Source organism: Eulemur rufifrons, chromosome 15, assembly GCF_041146395.1.
Source record: "Eulemur rufifrons isolate Redbay chromosome 15, OSU_ERuf_1, whole genome shotgun sequence".
Lineage (NCBI taxonomy): Eukaryota > Metazoa > Chordata > Mammalia > Primates > Lemuridae > Eulemur > Eulemur rufifrons.
The window spans coordinates 46,520,679-46,532,818 of NC_090997.1; the positions used below are offsets into that span (position 1 = coordinate 46,520,679).

The 12,140-nt window shown below is 44.9% G+C and overlaps 1 pseudogene; it reads right to left on the bottom strand.

Moving 5' to 3' along the window:
* LOC138395965 (large ribosomal subunit protein uL6 pseudogene) overlaps positions 1 to 8,825 on the bottom strand; it is a 40,859-nt pseudogene extending 32,034 nt beyond the window's left edge.
* Positions 8,826 to 12,140: the final 3,315 nt, after the last annotated feature.

Here is a 12,140-nt window from a genome sequence, read left to right on the forward strand (position 1 = left end):
CCTAAAGCCCAGGAGCTTCTCTGGTCAGGACAGTCTCCTTAGAAGAAGGCAGATGGGAGAAGCTTTTTTACTCAGAAGGTAGGGAGAGAGGCCAACAGTACTGACATCACATGATTGCAGTCCAGTTTGGCAAGTATTACAGTACAGTGGGTTAAATACATTATTTTTATTTATTTATTTAATTTCAGCATATTATCGGGGTATAAAAGTTTAGGTTACGTATATTGCCCTTGCCCCCCCCTCCACCTGAGTCAGAGCCTCAAGCGTGTCCATCCCCCAGACGGGGTTCATCGCACTCATTATGTATGTATATATCCACCCACCCCCATCTGCCCAACACCCGATTAACATTATTCCTATATGTGCTCTTAGGTGTTGATCAGTGAAACCAATTTGATAGTGAGTACATGTGGTGCTTATTTTTCCATTCTTGGGATACTTCATTTAGTAGAATGGGTTCCAGCTCTATCCAGAAAATACAAGAGGTGCTATATCACCATTGTTTCTTATAGCTGATTAGTACTCCATGATATACATATGCCACATTTTATTAATTCACTCATGTATTGATGGGCACTTGGGTTGTTTCCACATCTTTGCAATTGTGAATTGTGCTGCTATAAACATTCGAGTCCAGATGTCTTTTGTTCTTTTGGGTAGATCCCCAATAATGGGACTGCTGGATCAAATGGCAGGTCTACTTGTATCTGTTTAAGGTACCTCCATATTGCTTTCCACAGAGGTTGCACTAGTTTGCAGTCCCACCAACAGTGTATTAGTGTTCCTATCTCTCTGCATCCATGCCAACATGTATTGTTTTGGGACTTTTTGATAAGGCCATTCTCATTGGAGATAAGTGATATCTCATTGTGGTTTTGATTTGCATTTCCCTGATGATTAGAGATGTTGAGCATTTTTTTTTTTTTTATTTTTTTTTTTATTTTTATTTTTTTTTGAGACAGAGTCTCACTCTGTTGCCCAGGCTAGAGTGAGTGCCGTGGCGTCAGCCTAGCTCACAGCAACCTCAAACTCCTGAGCTCAAGCGATCCTCCTGTCTCAGCCTCCCGAGTAGCTGGGACTACAGGCATGAGCCACCATGCCCGGCTAATTTTTTCTATATATATTTTTAGCTGTCCATATAATTTCTTTCTATTTTTAGTAGAGATGGGGTCTCTCTCTTGCTCAGGCTGGTCTCGAACTCCTGAGCTCAAACGATCCGCCCACCTCGGCCTCCCAGAGTGCTAGGATTACAGGCGTGAGCCACCGCGCCCGGCCGAGCATTTTTTCATATGTTTGATGGCCATTGTTCTGTCGTCTTTTGAAAAGTTTCTGTTCATGTCCTTTGCCCACTTTTTATAGAGTTGTGTGATTTTTTTTCTTGCTGATTTTCCTGAGTTCTAAATAGAGTCTAGTTATCAGCCCTTTATGGGATGTGTAGCGTGCGAAAATTTTTTCCCATTCTGTAGGTTGTCTGTTTGCTCTCATGACAGTTTCTTTGGCTGTGCAGAAGCTTTTTAATTTGATCAGGTCCCATTTATTTTTGTTGTTGCTGTGATTGCCTTTGGGGTCTTCCTCATATAATTCTTTGCCTAGGCCAATGTCTGTAAGAGTTTTTCCCCATATTTTCTTCTAGAATTCTAATAGTTCACACCTTAGGTTTAAGTCTGTTGCCCACCGTAATTTGATTTTGGTGAGAGGTGAAAGGTGTGGATCCTGTTTCAGTCTTCTACATATGACTATCCCAGTTTTCCCAGCACCATTTATTGAATAAGGATTTTTTTCCCCAGTGTATGTTTTTGTCTGCTTTGTCAAAGATTAGATGGCTATATGAGGATGGTTTTATATCTGGGTTCTCAGTTCTGTTCCACTGGTCTATATCCCTGTTCTTGTGCCAGTACCAATCTGATTTAATAACTATAGCCTTGTAGTATAGTTTGAAGTCTGATAGATTAATACCTCCCATTTTGTTCATATTGCCTAAAATTACTTTTACTAAACGGGGTCTTCTCTAGTTCCATACAAAGTGTAAAATTATTTTTTCTATATCTGTGAAAAATGATGTTGGTAATTTAATAGGGATTGCATTGAATCTGTAGATCACTTTAGGTAGTATAGACATTTTAACAATGTTGATTCTGTCCACCCATGAGCATGGTATGATTTTCCACCTGTTTACATCCTCTGCTGTTTCCTTCCTCAGTGTTTCATAGTTCTCCTTGTAGAAGTTTTTTACCTCCTTAGTTAAATATATTCGTAGGTACTTTATTTTCTGAATACATTATTTTGTACTGGCCTCATTCAATTTTTGCAGCAGCCCAATGGGTAAAAACTATTTTTCCCCCCTATATTACACATGAGGAAATGGGCTTATGGTCCTTAAGAAACTTGCCCAAAATAAGTAGCAGAGTTGTGATTTGAGTTCAGGGTAGGGTGATTTCAGTTGTGGGACCCTGGAGGGTAGAAGAGTATTGGTGGAATCTTCTAAGAGGAGGATACTTTTGAATTGGGTACCTTCGAAGGCTGAAGAGGAATCTGGAAAAGATCTAAAGAGAATTCTAGCTGGGCTTATTGGCTCACACCCATAATCCTAGCAACTCGGGAGGATTATCTGAGGCCAGGAGTTTGAGACCAGCCTGAGCAACATAGCAAGAGCCTTTCTTTAAAAAAAAAAAAAAAGAAAGAAAGAAAGAAAAGAAAAGGAAGGAAAGACCAAAAAAAAAAAAAAAAAAAGCTGGACATGGTGGCATACACCTGTAGTCCCAGTACTGAGGAGGCTGAGGCAGAAGGATTGCTTAAACCCAGGTGTTCAAGGCTGCAGTGAGCTACAATTGCACCACTATACTCCAGCCTGGGTGAAAGAGCGACACCTTGTATCTTAAAAAATAAATAAATAAATAAGCAAAAAAGAATTCTAAGGAAAAATGATAGAGTGGGGTTTTCAAGCCAGGGCGCAGGATGGGGGCAGGGGTATCAGAAGAAGAGATGTTTGTAGACAGAGGCTGGGACCAGACCATGCAGGATCTGTGTATCACTGGACTTTGTTTTGCGGGAATGTGAGCCACTGAGGGTTACAAGCAGAGGAGAAACATTATTACGTCTGTTGTGAAAAGAGCACTCTAACATCAGTGATCGCATGAGTTGAGGTGGCGGAGGGAGTGGGCAAGACTTGAGTGGGGAGAGTAGCGTGGCAGAAAGGCATCTACGTGTAAATTCAGTCCTGTGATTAGCCGTCCCACTAACTCCCCCGCATGGTCTGTGCACATAAAACGCTCTTTGACAAGAGGCACAGAGGAGGAGAGGTCCATAGAAACAAGCAACATAGTTGGCACCAAGACCTAGTGACTCCTACCCGCACTCCGCCCCCAGAAGGTGGGCGCAGTGGTACCAGCACCTGCTGCCCAGCAGCTCGGATCTCAGTTCTCCGTCTTTGCCGTCTTGGAACAAACTGAAGGGGAAGGGTTAGTTTCTCATTCTCCCCTTTCTTCTAACACTGACACATCGGAAAGGGGGAACTTATCTCGCGTTGGCTCGGTGATCTGTGAGACTCAGAGGAGAGAGAATTTAACCACTGTGGGCTCAATGGCTCTGTCTTTCCTGGAAGTCAAGTTTAATAAATCCCCACAACTGTCTGGCCAGGTTGTGTTGACTTGTACAAAGCTCTCTGTTATTGAAGATACATTTTGAGTCAAAGTACACCCACTATCTGAATCCTGAATATTAGTCTGGCCTAGTGGCTTCTATTTTTCCCTGAGTAAAAACCCATCTGCAGGAGCAGATTTCCACAGTCAAACTGAAACCTGCTTCACCTCTCTCATCCCAATTTCTAAGTTTAGCTAATCACAAACAGAATTTCAAGAAGCATTTTCAGCCCCCAGTTAGAGACCACTGAGATAGCCCAGGAAAGAAATGATGACAACCTGAATCAAGGCAGTGACCATGCAGTTAGAGTTGATAGAACAGATCAAGCAACATTTAAATAGTAACCATGTAACCATGCTTCTATTTACTGAGCACTTTCTGTGTGCCTGGCATTGCATAGGATGTGCACTACCTCATTCAATCTTTGTATCAACCCGATGAGGTTAGGAACTGTTATTCTCTCTATCTTACACATGAGGAAACAGTTTTACAGTCATTAAAAAATTTGCCCAAAGTAAGTGGAAGAAATGGGATTTGAGGCCAGGCAATCTGACTTCAAAGCTTATATTTTTAATCTTTATGCCTTATTGTCTCAAATCAAGAGGACGTGGTGATTTATTGGATGTGGGTGGTGGGCAAAGAAGAAGAAAGGAGAGGAATGCTCTACATTAGGGGGAAACAGGTAGCTAGATGAAAGATAGAGCCCCTCACCAAGGTGGCAACGTAGGAAAAGGAAACCGGTTTAGAAAGGCTGATGATTTCATTGTGAACATGTTGATAGGGGACATCCAAGGAAGATGTCTAGTAGGTGGCTGAGTGTTTAAATATAGAGCGTCAGAGAACGTGATTGAGGGTGAAGAAGTAGACTTGGAGAAATCTGTATCTAGGCAGCAGAGGAGGATGTGGGCAGCAGGGAGGGGGAGTACTGAGCTCTTCTAGAGAAGAAAATGAGCAGAGAAGACAACCAGGCATCTCAAGGACCTGCAACATCTAAGGTACTGGTGAAAGAAGAGCCCTTCCATGGGAGAGAGGAATAGGCCAAGGGATGGTGTTAGGAGAATGAGGAAGGGAGTGAGTTACAGAAACCAAGAAAGGAGGAACTTTGAGGGAGGGGCGCAACAGAGAAACCATGTTAAGAGCCAAAGAGTTACCATTGCATTTGGCAATTAGGTCAATGTAAAACCAGCTGATGGGAATGCAAAATGTTAACAGCCACTTTGGAAGACAGTATAGCAGTTTCTTACAAAGCTAAACACTGTCCTGCCATGTGATCCAGCAATTGTAGTCCTTGGTATTTATCCAAATGAGGTGAAACTTATGTCCACACAAAAACCTGCACATGCATGTTTATAGTATCTTTATTTGTAGTTGCCAAAACTTAGAAGCAACCAAAACGTCCTTCAATAGATGAGTGGAAAAGCAAACTGTGGTACATCTATACAATGGAATGTTATTCGGCACTAAAAAGAAATGAGCTATCAAGCCACAAAGAGACACGGAGGAAATTTAAATGCATATTGCTAAGGGAAAGAAGCCAGTCTGAAAGGCTACATATGGTATGATTCCAGCTATATGACACTTATAGAAAGAGCAAAACTATGGAGACAGTAAAAAGATCAGTGGTTGCCAGAGGTTGGGGGCAAGGGAGGAATGAATAGATGGAGCTCGGGATCTTTAGGGCAGCGAGACTACTCTGGTACTTGAAGGCCAAGTGTATGGTATTATGCACTTGTCAAAACCCACGGGGCTGTACAGCACAGAGAGCAAACCCTAATGTATACCATGGACTGTAGTTAATAATAGTGTATCAATATGGACTCAATTGTGACAAATATACCACGCTAATACAACACTGAAATAGGGGAAATTGCGTGGGGGTGGAGATGGGCTAAGGACTGTATGGGAACTCCTTGTACTTTCCGCCCAATTTTTCTGTAAACTTAAAACTGCTCTAAAAAAAATGAAGTCTATTAATGAAAAACAAAAAAAAAAAAAAAAAAAAGGAAAGGAAGGAATAAAAAAAGAAATAAACGAAGGGGAGGAGGAGGAAAGAAGGCGGTGTACATACCGTCTTGAGTGTAGCATAAAACCATGATTGTTATTAATTGAATTCTGTGTGCCTGAGTTCCAAGTAGAGCAAAAACATGACTACTCACTCTTCTGTGTACCAGCTTCCCCGTCACACATGCAACATACGTCCAGTTTCTCTAGCATAATGTGAAAATTTTCCACGGCGTGATTGCCGCCTTATTTTCCAACATCGACTCTGGTGGCTGCCGTGTGTTATAAGCTCCAGCTGCAGTTACCTCTGTGCTTCTCTTTGCTCCATGTGACCCACCTTCCACTCTGCCTTTTTGTCCTTGCTATTTCCTCTGCCCCTGTCTTCCCCGACGTCTCTACCTAACAAAACCCTACCCGTCCTCTAACACCTCTGTGAAATGCTACCATCTCCGAAAGCCATCCTGACCTCCTTTCACCTGAGCACGGCAAGCAGGAATGACCGTCTCCCGGTTTCCATAGTTCTTTGTGCCCATCTCTTCAGTAAATGCCAGTACACCACCAAATAAATCAGCAGCAAAAGTTTCAGTGGCAATATTAGGGACAGAAAGGAGCCAGATGAAAGCAAATTTAAGGAGTGGTTGGGAGTTGAGGTATGACTACACAGAAACTAGACTACTCCCTGGGGATTGGTTTTATTGTTATTTTGTATTGCTTATTTTGATTTTTCTTTAATAAAGCATTTGGGGCTGTAGCCAACAGGACTTGAGGGTGGTGAGGAGAAAACTCCCAGAGTGGCTGTGATGTCCGGTGCTTTGGGGCTGATTTGTCTCGCTGAGTAAGGGCTGCCTCTAGATCAGTGATTCTTCCGGCCCCAGGAGCTGTACAGCTCTATTTTGGGGAGCAAGGGAGAGAGGAATGACTACATAACTCCCCCTCCCCGTTATCTCTTGGAAGGTCTGCAGCCATAGCCTGCCTCATCTGCTTGGAAAGAAAGATGATCAGTTGACTAGGTGAACACTGCCTCTATTTCTCATGGGATCCACAGACTCCTGAAGACCAATTGATGACTACAGTAAAATTGGTTATTAGTTTTTCTATAATCCATTTCATGGACATTAAAGGCCAACTCTGTTCCAGGCACCATGGCGGGCTCTGGGATACAAGATGACCTAGGACAGGGTTCCTGCCCTCCAGAGAATTCCGTGTAACTGGGGAGACCAAGCTTGAGCCGGTATCAGCAATTGCACTGGGAGGGGAGCTGTCTTAGTCTTGCTAGGGCCACCATAACAAAATACCAAGACTGGACGGCTCCAACAACAGAGTGTATTTTTTCACAGTCCTAGAGGCTGGAAGTCCCAGGTCAAAGTCCAGCAGGGTTCGGTTTCTGGTGAGGGCTGTCTTCCTGGGTTGCATTTGGCCGTTTTGTCCTCACAGGGGCTTTCTTCTGAGCGTGTGCGCTGAGAGAGAGGGGAGGAGGATGAGAGGGGAGAGAGCGTGTACATGTGCTAATCCTGTCAGAACACTAATCCTGTTAGGTCAGGGCCCTGCCTTTATGACAGAATTTTTACCTTAATTACCTCCTATTTCTGAATATGGTCACACTGGGGGTTTGAACGTCAACGTATGCATTTAGGGGAGACAAAATTCACTCCATAGCAGGAGCTCATAGAAAACTGTAGGTGATTGTACTGTCTAGGGAAAGGAAGAGATAGCAGAAGGCTTGGCAGAAATGACACTTGGACTGAGTTTTGAGCACATGGATGGTCATTTGTGAGTGAGGGGAGTGCCCAGCCCCGAGTGGAGGCACTGGTGGTCTAGCTGTGCTGGTCAGTCAAAGTTATTGTCTTGCATGAGAAGGGGAGGTCTCTCCATCTCAAGCCTTCTATCATTCACACCTTTATTCAATGATATGTGCTTACTCCTCCTGTATGATTTTTATATCTGTAAGCAGCTCTTCTTGTTGGTAGAGTATGTCATATGCTTCCTGAATAATATTCAGATGTCACTCAACTTTCACTGCAACAGCCCCTTTATGCCTCCTGCAAAGGTGGTTATTTCAAAGATTCAGTAACTGTCAGATTCAGAAGAGAAGAGTTATTGTACTTGAGATGGTTCAAGAAATAAATACACCCGTTCCTTTGCAATGGTGGGGGTATAGCATGAGTCGTGAGCTTGCTAAAGAGGAGCATCTCTACTCTGTTCTTTCTTTTACAGACACCAGGTTCCACGCACAGTCGGTGCTATATGTCCTCGTGGATAACACTGTGTTAAGGGTCCCTACCTGTGGGCATAGATTCTCTCAGGAGAAGGCAATGCCATGGTAGCTGTGAGAAAATGGCCCACTCCTTGCTTTAGTCGTCTTTCCCACTTGGTTTACATTTCTCTTCTGGCACATGATCTTTTGGGCCCTGATCGTGGCTTATCAGTGGCCAGATGATGAGTTTCTTTAAATAGGGACTGAGTCACACTCATCTCTCTTATAACTTCACTTCTCCTCCAGTGGTGATCACATCATCCCAGTAGTGATCCCTTTTGGATAAACTTATATGAGTGTTACATATTTTTTTAAAAGCTTGCATAATAGTTCTACTGGCAATTTGTTTCTCCAGTGGAATTCAACCTCTCTGCAACACGCCAGACAGAGTCCCACGCTGTTTCCCTGTCCTTGGTGTCAGCCAAAGGGTGGCCAAAGCAGAATCACAGCCCATTGCCCATAGGCGCTGCCACCCTCAGGGAAATGGGGTGAGGCTCTGGGACGAGAAGGTGCTCAGAGGATTTGTGTTGACAGAGTAATTTTCCCATCTCCCATGTCTCTAATTCTATCTTTAGAGACAGAGAGGAAAATGTGGGGATATTAGCTCAAATCCAAATGAAGGCCCCCTTCCTGTCTGTGATCTGTCCAGGTGGGAAGATTTCTGCTGCTTCAACAAGTGGGCCAGAGGACACACTTGCGGTGTTTAGGGCCACTGACAGCACTTGTAACAGCTTCGGAAGGGGCCCTGCTCCCTGCCTGCTCCCCCTTCCCTGCGCAGACTGTCCAGGGGAGGGTTCGGGAGACAAACGTCAGGAAGGAACAGCTGCTCAGCCGGACCCTTGTCTCCCCGTGCTGCCGCAGTCGCCGTGCTGGAACTCTCTGCCGAGGAGGGTGGAGTGTCTGGGCTCCGCTGCTCCCACAAAGCGAGCATTTCCCTAACTGTTGTCATAAAGGCAGTTTGTTGCAGATTTGAATGCTTCCTGCATCCTCCCTCCCTTACAACACGCACATTCATCTCTTCTTGAATTGCTGCCGAAAGATTGCAAACTTCGTTCCTCTGTCATCTGAGCGTCATTCAGAAACGTTCCTGGGATCTGTGAATTATTGTTCCCCGACTCTTCTGAATCAGGGCAGTGTTACAGGTCCTCTGCCGGTGGGAGGGAGCAGTTCATTAAAATCTGAAGACCTAAGACTTTCAGAAGCTGTGACGAACAGACTAGCAAGCCACAAAACATTGCGAGCTGAATGGATGTCTTAATAAGCTGTTAGATGTGATTTGGCCAGCAGCGACAGCGGACAGAGGAGGCTAAAAGAAAAAGGCAGCGAGCATCGTAACGTAAATCACTGCAGACCCACTGGGAGTGACAGCCCTGGGAAGCTAATGATCTCTCCAGGAAAGAATTGACCGCAGTTACCCAGAAACTGAACACGATGTAGGGAGGACAGACCCCCGGATGTGAGTACCATCTCTTCAACACAGGCTTTGGAGCAGTAGGAGCAAAGCTAGTTGTTATAGCTGATGGCGCTTCCTAACCACTGGTTCCTGGGTGCCTGTGGGCCGTCTCTGGGTGGGTTCTGCATAATGCCTGGCTGGGACTTTTGTTGGCAGCTCTCTTCTAAATATTTTGCCTGTCGGGAGACTGAATGTAGTGGCTTTGGGATATTGGCAAATTCTCCAAAATATAGGGGACTTTGTTGTAAATCCCCAAGAAAACAGCAAAAGCAAACCTTGTAGTCCTTTTTCTGTAGAAAGAAAACAGATCACATCACAGACCAAGCAGCTCTGTGACCCTCTGGTATTTGTGATTAGAGACAAAAGAAGCGGCAAATTGAAGAGCAATGAAAATGGGGCAGTGGGCTTGGAGGAAGGAGGGAATCTTTCTTAGGAAGCTAAACCCCTTTCTGGATTCAGGGTTTGCATTGCACACTTATGCTCATGTATTTATAGCCTTCTTGCTTAAAGAATGGGCAGCATGTTTGCATTTAAGGTTTTCCTCCAGAACGTCGTGACAAAGAGGGATGTGAGTGATAGGCTTGGGGCAGAAGAGATTCCTCACTGCCAGCAGTGGGAAGTGTCTTGAATATAGCTGATCCACTTGGAAGAGGAGGCTCCGATGTAAAGAGGGAATGGGCTGCTATAGCCGGGGTGGCCAACAGGTTGGCAGTGAAGTTTAACTGGTTGATTGCAGACTGGTTACCTCTCCTCTATTTCCCGCCCCTCCCCATTAATTGTCAGGGCTTCTCTGTCCCTTCTTTCCCTCTGCCCCCTCTCCCTGGCCTGATTTGTCAGTTCAGAGGCATTGGCTGAGAAGCAGAATATCCTCTCACCCCAAAGGATGGGGATAATTGTTCTAGGTGGGAGGTAGGATTCAGGACCGTGACCGTGAGAGAGGTGAAGACGTGGTGTCTCTACTGAGCCTGCACCCACACGCAAGGCTGAAGGTGCAGGAGGAAACAGGAAGGAAGCAGGAGAGAAGACGCCTTCGATCCTTCTATCCCTTCCCACCCTCCCTGTGTGTAAACGCAACTGCAGTGAACGCTGGAGGTCCTCGCAGTGACGCTGACACGGGGTTAAAATTGAGAATGAGCTTGAGCTATCTAAGCACATAGGGATGATGTTAGCAACAGACTAGGAACTGGAAACCCGGGATTCTGTTCCTGATCTTGGAGGCAGTTTTCCGTGTGACTGTGATGGAGGAGTATCCCAAATCCTGTGTCAGGGACCCGTTCTGGAGGCCGCTCTGTTGGGGGTATTGGTCATGGTGGAGAGGATGAGGTGGGGGTGAGGAGCATTATTAAGTAGCTGTAACTGAAACGCAAAGATTAAAATGACATTTCTCTTGGCCAACATTTTCTCACCACTGTAGTATTTTTCTATCTTTAACAAAAAAAGGAAAAGTAATGTGGACTGGTCTTGCAAAGGGCTGTTTACCGATGGTAATGGTCTAAACAAGGCTATTTCAGTAGCCTGCAGCTGTGGCTTTAGTCACAGTATCTGAGAGGCTGAATTTGTTGCTTAGGACAGGAGGGTGGGAGGGGAGTGGCCGATTGGACCCTTGCCTCCACTGCCAGGAGGCTGGACAGCACTGTGACCTCCGCTGAGGGGCCGTACTGAGGTTGCAGCAAAGAGATCTCTACCCTCAGGAGTCAGGCTATGGAGTAGAATAAGTAGAATTTTAGCTCTCATAATATTTGTTTGGACTGGGCGATTGTACTTGAGATATTCAAATATACCCATTTTAGGAAACGTTCTGGAATATAAGTCGGGGGGTGGGTGAGTGTGTAGATAACAAATGGGGAGATGAAGGGGAAGAATGTAGTTGTGGGAGGGGAGATCTTTTAGGAAGTCTTGGCTAATACTCTATTTTCCTACCATTTAGGCCTGGAGTGATTTTGTAGTGTTTAGGCAAACAGAGCAAAAGCTCAGTATAATTGGTTTGAATGTACCACAGATTACCCAAATAAACAGAAGCAACACATCCTGTGTTTATAAAAACAAACTATTTCCCAATAATGTGACAGTCTGGGAAACATAAAGCCCAAACTGTAGTCATTCAGTGCAACCATGGGAATTTTCAAAGGCATTTCTAGCTCCATTTCTCTGGGTTTTGAGTCTCAACTTTATTCTTTCATTGGCTTATTCATTGAAGGAATATTTCTGGCATATCCCAGGGATCTCTGACCGTGACTAACTGAGGGGGTCCCTCTGCTTTGGAGCATACCCTTCTCCTGATTTGTTATACGTTTTCTTCCCCCCTGGAGACAAGATATCGCTGTTGGCCAGGCTAGAGTGCAGTGGCATCATCATAGCTCACTGCAACCTCAAACTCCTGGGCTCCAGCCATCCGCGTGCCTCAGCCTCTCGAGTAGCTGGGACTACAGGCCAGTGCCACCACGTCCAGCTAATTTTTCTCTATTGTTTGTAGAGAGGGATTCTTGCTATTGTCCAGGCTGGTCTTGAGCTTCTGGGCTCAAGCTACCGTCCTGCCTCAGCTTCCCAAAGTGCTAGGATTATAGGCGTGAGCCACCGCGCCTGGCCTTTTGCACTTCTGATGAGCCCGGTGAGCAGGAGTGGGATGGGTTTTTCGAGGGCTCCTTCTCTCTTTCTTTGTCATTCTTTACCTGCATTTTAGGCAACAGATGGAGAACAATGAGAACATGTGATAATTCACAAATAGGGGGGTAAGAATTACCTTTCTGAAGTTAACGATATTCACATTTGGCCCACACTTTTACATAATAAAAT